The sequence below is a fragment of the Fukomys damarensis genome, unplaced genomic scaffold (assembly GCF_012274545.1).
Source record: "Fukomys damarensis isolate Sample0158 unplaced genomic scaffold, DMR_v1.0_HiC HiC_scaffold_33, whole genome shotgun sequence".
Taxonomy (NCBI): Eukaryota; Metazoa; Chordata; class Mammalia; order Rodentia; family Bathyergidae; genus Fukomys; species Fukomys damarensis.
Window position 1 is genome coordinate 38,286,279 of NW_022900945.1, and position 12,003 is coordinate 38,298,281.

The following is a 12,003-nucleotide window of genomic DNA, read 5'->3' on the forward strand; positions in this document are numbered from 1 at the left end:
AGCAATTATAAGTTGTACAGTACATATATAAATAAGTACTTTATAAATATAGTATATATCTATATTTTATTTAGTGTAAAATGTTTTTAAATTTAGTATAGCGATTAAAGTTACAAATTCTAAACTAGATACATATTTTATATGCTACAAAATAGATTTTACTTATTATAAAATGAGACCAAGCCGGGCGTAGTGGTGCACACCTATAATCCCAGCACTTGGGAGGCTGAGAAAGTAGGATTGCTGTGAGTTTGAGACCAGCCTGGGCTGTATAGTGAGTTCCAGGTCAGTCCCAACTGCACAGGGAGACCCTGTCTCAAAAGAACCAAAACCAAAATAAAATAAAATGAGACCAGGTCATTACTAAAGTTATTTATAAGACTCAAATATTATTATGGGAACACAAAAATAAAAACATATAAATTAACTTTTGAACAAAGTTTTTAAAAAAGAATAGAACATTCAAGTATCCCAACAAACTGAGTGTATAGTAAATGCCTATTTTTTAAAAGTTTTTACTTTTCTCTCATCATCCACATTTATCTTGGGTTTCTATTTTATGGATTTATTTTATTTAACATCTGAAAGACATAAATGCATAAGTTTTAATCTAGAGATAGGCAATAATCAAAATACAGTGATGAACTCTAGGAAGAAATTAAAACTCATTAATCTAATCAGAAGGAATGTTACATCATTGCAATTATAAATGACATTATTTAAGTTTAGGACAGATTGAGATATTTACCTGTAGTACTAACATTAGAATAACTTTCATCGAAGAGGAACAAGAATGAAAAGAAAGTTGAATATTATACTCTATGTTAATTTTATCAGTAGAAAAGCACACAGTTAATTTAAAAGTGACACAAGCACACTCAAGAGCTTAGTATACGGATATGTGCTCTTCACTCTGAAATGGATCAAAATACAATGAATCAATAAATGGATAGATTGATAGATATATTATCTGAAATAAATTGTTAATTATGGAATCAAGGAAGAGGGTAGTAAGTACTCAAAGATATTTCTCATAATTTTTATTTGCTAATGTTCACAATAAAATGTTGAAATAAATTATGGAAAAAAGTAGAATGATGTTACCAGAAAGACAAGTCTCCTGTGGACATAGTATTTGTTGAAGCACATTAGGAAAGTAAGAGTTTTCTATGGTGGAATTGTGTGCCACCCTTTGAACTTTGGATTGTGCTTGATAATCTATAAGGAAATACTAATTTGTTATGCTCAAATCAAGCGAATTGATTGATTTAATCTTTTCAACAGTATATTTTCCTATATTCAGATTGTACTTCTCATATGTAAATCCTAAAGCCATAATGAAAACAGATATACATTTCAGGGTTAGTGGGACCAGGTATGTAAGGGATGTAGTCCAATAAATAGGAAACTTAAAGATAATGTTTAGGTATCATGTGGAAACAGGACAGGGAATTCTGTAAACACCTAGTGTGTGTATCTTAAGTGCACATTTCTAGGAAAAAAAAACCCATCGTATGCTGCAGTCCAGGTAAGAAGAGAAATTCATAAAGAATATCAATAATCTGCTGAAAACAGATATATCCCCAAGGGTACTGGTGCATATCTGCGTCCATTTACCACAAAATAGCTCAGTGTTGTTTTATTTGGTGGGGTAGAGTGGTATCAAAAATAAAATGATTCCACAAAAATAAAATTTCACAGTTTAAACGCACTTTAAAAAATGAAAGTGAATGATTGATGAGAGGTACTATTTATTTCCTAGCATTGAGGCTGGGTTGTTGAAAATTCCACGTAGCCTGACCCAAAGTTTAAAATCACCAAGGCAATTCTCATTTTCATTCATTCTGGTCTCTCAAGGTAATCTTTCTTCTCTTTTTCTGAATGGATCAGATAAGTCAGACCACCCCAGTGAAGTCTAATTAGGGATGCACTTTTATATTTATCTAGGGAAAAATGTGTTCTGAGCTAATGAGGCAATGCAGGAAAAATAGACCTAGCTGCAAGCAATCTTCATGAGAAGAGAAAATTTCGCAGTCTAATTCAAAGACTGCATTGTGCATGCTGGTATTCTCAAGAAAGGCTTTGTCTCTTCAACTTCTCACACTTAAACCAAATTTAACTTAGGGTAAAAGTGAGAACTTTAAAAGGCTACTTTAAATCTCTATGGTAAGAAAGAAACAGGCTTTCTTAAAAAGCCAGGAGTATTATTTCTTCAGAAACAAAATTCTTCATAATATTCAAATATCATTAGATTATACAGCACACAAAAATAAAATCCTGTTAAAAAACGAAGACATCATTCTTAGTGTTTTTGTATACAGGGAAAAGAAGTTTTTGTAAAGATTGAATACTGCCTCAGATTATAATATTTTAAATTATATTAACTAGGTCAGATTATTTTGTGTGATATTTGATGCTCTGAAACACTGATTTACTTGCAGAATCTTGGGAGATTGATTTATAAACAACCAAACCCCTGTGCTCCTCCTGGAGGTGACTGTGAGGTACAGGCTCTTTCTGTCCCCATACTTCCTGTGAAATCACCACAGGTGTCCTGGTGCCCAGTGCTTGGAGTACCAAACCTCCCTTTCTCTGAATTGGAGATTTTTCTACCAGTGATTCCTTGAGTCACTAAAATGTATTTTTCCCACATGTGAGTCTGTTTCAATGTCTGGTAAAGATAGGGATGATTTATGAGTTTTTATCACCACCCAGACTCCTTTAGTTGATCTTTTGTCTGTGATTTTCATTGTCTTAATGTGTGAACTGAAACACATTTGTTTTCTTCTATTTAACTGGTTGTTAGGATGCAGTCATGCTGGTCTTATGAAATTTAAAATTATGATTATACAGTGTATAATATGATTTTGCTTTTAGATATTTATATCTATGTATTTCAATTTGTATGTATTTTGCATAGTTATAGCTGTTCTATTGCTTCATTTTGCACCTTATCAAAGAGATACTTATTTTTACAAAGAATCAGTTTAGAATTTGACTTTTTTCCTTTTATTAATTTCACTGACTTCTGGTTTTATCTTTGTTTTGTTTTTTTCTTCTTTGTTTTTTTGAGACAGGGTCTGGTTCTATAATTCAGTCTGTTCTTGAACTCCTTATATAATACAGGCTGGCCTTAAACACATATTAAGCCTCAGCCTCAGAAATTCTGAGATTACAGGTGTACACCAAGATACTAGGCTTGATTTTATTTTTATTTTTTATTTTTATTATGTTTTAATGGGTTTTCTCTGTTGCTCTAATTTCCAAGTTCTTTTTTAAATGCTCAATTCATTTGTTATCTTTTTGGATATTTTAAACATAATTATGATTATTGTGTCCATGTAAGCAGGGTAGCTATGTCTCAAAGAATGAAGCAAACAATACTTTTAAATATCAAATAATTTTGAACATTTGTTATTTTTAAAAATTCTTTATGAGGTCTGGGGATTTGGCTCAGTGGTTCTGCTGCCTGTCTCACAAGCTCAAGGGCCCGACTTCAATCCCTGGTACAAAAAAAAGAAACAAGAAAAATTCTTATGATCTTTGTGATTTATATTCTAACCAATGCCATGTTTTAAAGCTATCATTTAAATATTAGTTTCTCACCTTGCAATTTAGGTGCCAAGGGGAATCTATAGAATAATCAAGAATTTAAAGATCCTTTTACAAGTGATTATATATTTTATTTTGAAACTTTTCATTGTAGGTATTTCTCTGTCCTTTTTTTGTAATTTTAATTAGAAAATATTTTGCACTTATCTATCTAGGATAATCATTCTCTACTAATTTTAAGAATTCTTCCTATTTTAATAAGTATTCTGTGTCTTCTAGTCACTTTTTCTGGCATTTCTACTCTTAATCATTTATATAATCTGTGTGATTTCCTATAGTTCCTATAACTGATCACACCACAATGTGGGAAGCTTAAAAACAACACAGCTTAAGTATGCTGTAGTTCTGGAGGTCAAATTCTCAAATATATTTCTGGGCCCAAATCAAAGTGTCATCAGAATATTCCTCTCGGGGGCTAAACCCCTTCCTTCCTGTCCAGCTTCGTTCCTTGCAAACCTTGTCTGCTGGGCACTTCTTCAAAGCTAGCAAGCAGCATGTCCTCTGCTTTTCTCTGCAGAATGGACCCACCCAGATGATGTAGAGTAACCTCTCCATCTCAAGACTGCTCATTTAGTCACACCTGCTAAGGTTGTTTTTGTTGTTGTTGTTGTTGTTGTTGTTGCTGTTGTTGTTGTTTTCCTACCACAATTGCTTAGCATTTTCTTCTGTTTGTCAGATCTATCTTCTAAATTCTGGGAGACTCCCTTATTTTTCAAACTCACTAAAATGTGTTCTTTGACTACCTTCATTTTCCAATCATTTTATTAAATATATTAGTGAACATTCAAAAATTTACAATATCCCCATTTAATTCATTTTATGGCTACCAATTTTTTTTCCATTTGACTCTTTTAAACATATTTACTAAGCATACTTTATTGTTCTCTGTGTTTTACTAACTCAACTATATTTTATATATTTTACTTGGATTATTGCATTCTATTCATAAATATCTTGTTGTAAACTACTAACTCATTACTTCCTGGGGACAGCAGCTACTCTTTCTGAAAACACGTACTGGGAAATTTCTAAATGTCAAGCCTCATGTTGTGTATTTCCTAGTAACTTGTGTAAGACTGAGTAGGATATAATTCACAGTGGAAGCCTCTAGGCCTCACAAAGTAAATTAAAATACTTCACTTTCTGCTTCCTCTTGAAAGGAAACTTGGAAAGAGGAATGCTATCTTAACAAGTCAAACTCTGAAGGGGAAATATAAGAATTAAAGGAAAAAAACGAAAAATTAGGCTTTTCCAAATGGGAAGGGGAACGAGTTGAAAGGAGTAGGGAGGGATGGGAGGGGTAGGGAAAAAAGTTAAGATGTGCAATGTATATGAACCAATTCTCCCCAGTGAATATAATTACTAGGTACACTTAACGCATACTAATAAAATTTTCAAAAAAGAATTACATACAACTTCTCAGTAATCACGCAGGGATAGACTAGAGTGCAATATTTAAAATTTAAAAGAAAAGAAACACAATTCTGTATCTTTACTAAATCATCCTTCAATAATGAAGAGGAAATAAAAATTTTCTCTGGAAAACAAAAATTGAAGTCGTGTGCTACTAACAGAAGTGTCTTACAAAAATGTTCAAGGAAGCTTTTTAAAAGAAATATGAAATAGGTGAAAAACTAATATGTACTTACTGAGAAGAGCACTGAAGGAATAAGTGATGGTAAAATAAAACCTTTTCTTTATTGATGTAACACAAGTTTGTTCTAAATAATATAACATCCATATATATGATTATGTATGCTTATGTGTGTGTGTGTATATATATTATATATATTATACGTAAGTGCTTCTGTATAGTTATATATAGTATAAGTAAAAGTAGCAACAATGATATAAGGTAAGAGAGGGAGAAATTAGTGCCATTTTGTTATACACAGTACTTAACAATATTCATGAATTGATATAGTATCATTGAAAATAGATTTGGATTATAAATGTGTGATGTAAACTAGATTTGTCATTGAAGCAAGTAGTAAAAAGAAGGAGAACTGATGGGAAAAAAGAAAAAAAACTTAAGTAAGTGACAATATTGTGGTCAAACCACAAAAGGTAGAAAAAGAGTGAAAGACAAAATAGACAGAAGGAAAGAGAAAGAGAAAAAGAAGACAGGAAGAGAAAGGGAGGGAGGCAGGACAGGAAAGGAAGGTGGGCAAAACAGGAAGGCAATGATCAGGAAACAGTAACACATATTGTAATGTTAATATGACATATCAACAATCAGTTAAAATGACAATGCTCTAAATGCGTTAACTAAAAGGCACTGTTATCGTAGGTCAGAAAACAAGATCTGTGTGTGTATATATATATATATTGTCTACAAAAATGTACATTAAAAACCCATATACATTAAAAGCAAATTGATGAAATAAGATAAACCATCCTAACACTTATCAAAATAAAATGGAAGTAGCTATTTCGACTTAAGGTAAAACTAACTTTGGGGCTGGGGATTTAGCTCAGTGGTACTGTGCCTGCCTCACAAGTACAAGGTCCTGAGTTTAATCCCTGGTACAAAAAAAAAAAAAAAAAAGATAAAACTGACTTCAAAGGAAGGATATCTATCCAAGGAAAGGAGAAATAGTACAAATAAATGGCTTAAGTCTTCAGGAAGATGTAAGAATCCTTAGCATGTATGAATTTAATTACAGAGCAACAAAATAGATAAGGCAAAAAATAAAACATTATGTAAGGTAAAATAGATAAATAAGCTATTTCAGATTTCTACATTCCTCTATCAGAAGTGGGTAGGGCCAGAAAACAAATCATGTACTATTCTAAAGTTTACATGGACTATTTAGCAAGACAGACCACATATTGTACCATAAAGCACAAAGTGCCCAATTTGTAAGAGTAGGAAACACAGTTTTTAATCTTAAACCACAATACAAATCAGTAATAGCTAGCAAGAAAATTCCAGAATACATGAAGAATAACAGCACATTTATAAATAAAATTTAAAAATCTCAAAGGATTAAAAAAACATTTTGAAAAAAGTGGAAGAGCAAATAAAACTGACAAAAATCTGTGAACTAAAACAAAAGCAGGGCTTATAAAGCATTTTATAGCTTTGAATTCATGGATTAAGAAAAAAGATCTAAAATAAGTTAAGATTCCACCTAAGAAACAAGAACAAGAAAACCAAATTAAATTTAAAAAATAGAAAGAAGGAAATAATAAAAATTACAAATGCTAGTTCTTTAGAAAATCAATAAAATCAATAGCCACACACATGGTTGCAGGGGGAGGCAGAGACAGAGACAAAGAATTTTAAAAATTTTAAAAATATGAGTGAGACTGGGATGGTGGTACGTAATTGTGATCTTAGTACTCTGAAGGTTAGAACAGATAGATTCCAAATTTGAGCCCACACAGGGGCTCAAATTTAATGACTTAACACGTGTATCAAAATACAAAGTAAAGGACTGGGACTGTAGTTCATTGCAAAGGGCCTGGGTTCAGAAAGTGAAGATACCACATTGTTTCAGGTCCTACGAGTATTAAAAGGATAGTAAAGGAACACACTTAACAACTCCACGGACACAAATGTGATAACCTGGAACTGATTTATGGAGATATACAATCTGCCAAAACTTAAACAAGAAGAAACAGTGTAATTTAACAACTCCTGCTCTATGAAGAAATTCTTTTGGTTCTATCTGGTAAAAATAGCCAACACTGTCACTGTCAGCTTCCTTAGGTTGTATAACAGTTTAAGTTCCTTAGGTGGAGGAGGAGGAGAGCTTCAGTCTGTACCTGTTTTCCTCACTCCAGGGGGTTCTGATTCTCTGGCATTACCCATTCCAATCCTCCTATTGTTGCTGATTCTAGTCCTAAGGATAAGGCCATGATAGTCTAAAGCAAAGCATAAACGAGGAAGGAGAATGAAATTGTCCTCCAGTTTGTTTTCCTGCTGTACTTTTAGTCACCATCTGTGTCTGCTGTAGCTGTCCCTCTGGACAATCACACAGCTCCAAAATAGTTTACAAACAGTCCGCAGTCTTCCCGAGAATATCTCAGGCTTCTTTTATTTGTTGTTTTAATTTCCTAAAATCCATGATTCTCTTTTATTTTTGTAGCTTCTCAATAACAAGGCATTAAATCTCCAAACTGAGGAGAAAATGAAACCTATTTGCAGAATAGAGTTTTTGTTAGCTTCAGATATTAGATCATTATCGGTGTCATTCTATCGTGGTACCCTGCTTTACACATCCCAGCTGCCTCAGTCTGTTTTCTGCTGCTGTAACAGAACAGACCCCCTACCCACTCCACCACTGTATATTGTACACATGCCCCCAGTAGTTGCTATGAAAGTAAACAAATTGCACTGATTTTTGTGAGAACCAACTTTTTTGCTGAAGTGATGGTGTCCTGTAAACCTGATGTCACTTTCTTTTATATCTGCATCAAAGGTTGTTGAAGAAAATTTAGCAATGCAAAAAGTATTAGGCTGAAGTGTAACAGTTTAGGAAACCTGTAAATGCAATATTGTTAAGTGGTATTGTTAATATTATAGATAAAAAGATCAGCCTTTATTAAAATGAGATATAAATTTACTGCTATGGCATGAATCTCCTCTTCCCCAACCAGCTCATGTGTGAAAACTTGAAGTCCAGCTGATGTGCTAGTGGGAGGTGGTGAAAACCTTCGTGGTGGGCCTGCTGGAGAAATTAGGTCACTGTTGGTATAGCTGAGACTCCAATTGCTTACTCCCTACTTTCTGGACACCTCAGGGTGAGCAGTGTTTCCCCTCCAGAGACTCCTTGGGGTATTCTGCTTACCCCAGACCCAAAGTGTATGCACAAAACAACCTTGTACTGCAACCTGAGCCAATAAATTATTCTCCTTTAAGATAAAAAAAAAAAGAATATTGGATTGGGTAATTCATAAAGAAAGACATTTACTTCTCACAATTCAAAAAAGCTGGGAAGTGTAAGATCGAAGGGCTACACCTAATGTGACCAGGGCCTTCTTATAACATGGCAGAGGATACTGTGAGGCAAGAGGGCAAGGGTGAGGGGAAATGGAGAGAATGCGCACTGGAGAGACTTTAGCTTTTACTACTCCCTCAGTAGCTTACACTCCCTCGGGAGACGACCCAGTTAATCCATTTACAAGGGTGTAGCCCTCATGACCAAGTCTTCTCTTACAGACGTCACCTTCCAATAGCATCACAGAGTAATTACATTTCAACACTAGTTTCTGAGGAGTCACTCACGTGAGATGAGCCTCCCTTGCAGCCAGACTAATTCAGCTATGTGACTCAGTGTGCCTAGAAAAATGGAAGAGGAAATACATTACTACACTCCTAGAAATTCTCCTAATTTTCTAACAGATAACCTGTTACTATTTCCTCTTCCCCGTGTTGTGAATGCAATGCCCAGAGAAATTTCATCCATTTTGTAATCAGGCAGGGAAAACCAAAAGTATGACAGTATCTAATCTTGGAATTGTTGACCTCTTGAATCAGGTCTGCATTTCCCCACCTCCCGATCTCTTTTGATGGAAGAAATTTTGTTACATTGATTGTGGACTTCTCTTACCTGAAACCCGAAATAGTCAGCTTCTTGTTTTATATAATAGCTTTGTAAGGGAAAGGAACTGATATTTAGTAAATAGGTCCGAGTTTCATTGCAATTGTGCCAGCAACTCTACAAAAATCCTTCTAGTTATCCACTTCACAGAAAGTCCATTTGAAATTTAAAAATTTCTATCTTTTTAATTAAAAAGCTGAGGTGAGGCTGAAGAGAGGGAAATAACCTTTCTAGAAGCTCAAATTTAAATATAGGTCACCTTTTCTATCATATTACCTACCCTATTTATACCCACGCATAATACTTCAGTGGATATATGTGTGTGGAGATTAATATATCTACAATGACACTTAACTTTCTTTTTTTCCTAGAGACTTGTTTTTGTTTATGTCATTCACTTTTGCCATTTAGAGCCCTAAATCCTTTTATTCTCAAGGATTCTACTATTAAGAGTACATGAGTCTGGCCGGGTGTGGTGGTGCACGCCTGTAATCCCAGCACTCCGCAGGCTGAGGCAGGAGGATCACTGGGAGTTTGAGACCAGCCTGGGCTACATAATGAGTTCCAGGTCAGTCTCAACTACATAGTTAGACCCTATCTCAAAAAATCAAAAAAAAAAAGAAAGGAGTACATGAGTCCAACCCCTTGAGTGGGTAGAATCTTAAATACTTCTCAGGAAACCATATTGAAATTTAGCCCAAAGATGGGGGGCCACAAGCAAAGCACTTGGTGATGGTTCTGAAAAGAAGAGGTTAAAATGTCCAAAGACAAACTGTCCCCTAAGCTATTCTAAGACATGCCCCAAGGATAATATTAGTCTTCTTAACATCTGTGAAGGAATTAAAGTTGAAACACAGGCCAATGACCTCATACCAAGGAAGAGAGATAGAATGTGCAGCCAAAGAAATTTATGCAGCAAAAAGGATGCTGTCATGCCTTTGTTTCAAATTCACTCTGTGTGTGTAAAAGAAGAAGGCTTTGTCATGGAAGCTGACAGGAGCAGTGGCAGATCTGAAGACAAAGTTATCCCGTAGCAAAAGCATTAGCCAAAGCACTCACAGTGTTACAGAGCTTTGAACTACAGGGAATAATGAGCCTGTGTCTCAATTTGTTTTGAACAAGAAGAACACTTAAAGATGTGGTAAATAGGCTTTGTTTTGAGTGTTTCAGCTTTGTTCCTAGATCAAATCGTGTAATTATTACTCTTCATAACATATTTTAATGCTTTTCTAATACGTTACAGAACATTCTTATTTTGCTGCAGAGGTTATTTTTGTTTATTGCTGCTTTAAACAATGAAGGTTGCAAACTTGACCACAAAAGACCTTAATAATTAACTCACAAGGAATCATAAAATTTTACCTCTGATAAGGACCACAGAGATCACAGAGTTCAGCATCAGTGCTTTAGAGATGAACAAATGGGATCTGGAAAGGGTAAGCGACTTTGTCCAAGGTCACAGTGTTGATGTGTGACTGTGCTGGGATTAGAACCAAGACCGCTTTAAACTGCTTCGCTGCAGTTTTATCACTCCACAAAGATTGTCTAGGACAAGACGCAAACAAGCACACTAAAAGGCCCAAACCTGAAAGACAACCCTAGATTCATTTTCCATATTTTTTCATATTAAAAAATTCACAAATCTTCCCCAAGTTTTAAAATTTGGGGTGATCAGCGTTGTGATGGGAAACATACAACACACGTGCGCGCACACACACACACACACACACACCTCTCTCATTTCTCAAATATGTGCCAGATGTTTTTGTAAGTTTACACATACACATCAATGTAGATCATAAAGGATATTTCAGTAGATTTACTTACCCAGGATTTTGTTTTATTAAAATACTTGTATTCTCTTTAAAGATTACAAACTATATAGATTTATATACATTATAAATAACATATACATATTTTAATACTTCCATTAAGGGAGAAGAGTAAATCATACCTGCTTTGCAATTGGAGTTTAGTATCTGTGCCAAATAAATACCCGAATTATCTTGCTGTTTCTTAGGTTGTCCTTTATCAATTTGTTTGCTGGCATAGTCACATAAAACATGAGTTTAAAAAGAATATTTTTTAAATCATTGACTAAATGTATCTATAAAATATTTTCCTCATGCCTTTATTCTTTATAATCTTTATTTTCAGTCTGCAAAGAGTTGCCTTTAGACTCTTTTGCTCAAGCCTCTGTTTTCTTTAAGCAAAGGTGGGGACCGACTGTGCACCTCCTCCCGGAGGGATTTCAGACACAAGACAACGTTTACCCACCCAGTTGAGGCACAATCAGGGCTCAGCAGTCCACTCTTCTCACTGGCGAATACTGATTGCCAGAGGATAGGGGTCCATTACTGCTAGTAAGAATAATAGCAAGAACTAGCATTTATGGGTTATTGTACATTAAAAAGAACTTCTCATGTGTTTTCTCCTTTAGTATTGACAGCAATTCCTTGAGGAATTGCTCTCATGTTCAGATTAAGAAAGTGTGATTATCTCATCATTTATTATTGTATGTATGAATAGCTTATATAAACTATTATTTATGATGTAGTTACTCCTATTGCTTTGCAGAATAATTGCAGCTAGAATTTACTGAGATCTTTCTATATATGTTGATTAAAAAAAAAATCAAGTTTCTGTATTTTTCGTATGAGCAAACAAACAGTAAATATAACTCCTTTGTCCAAGTTCGCCCAGCTTGTAAGTGGAGTTGTATTTGTATTCAGCTTCAATTTATAGCCATGGGTTAAAAGAGAAGGACAGGAAACAAGAACAACAACCAAAAATTAGAGTCATTGCTAATATAATTGTTTATTAATCACTGATTTTACCTCAG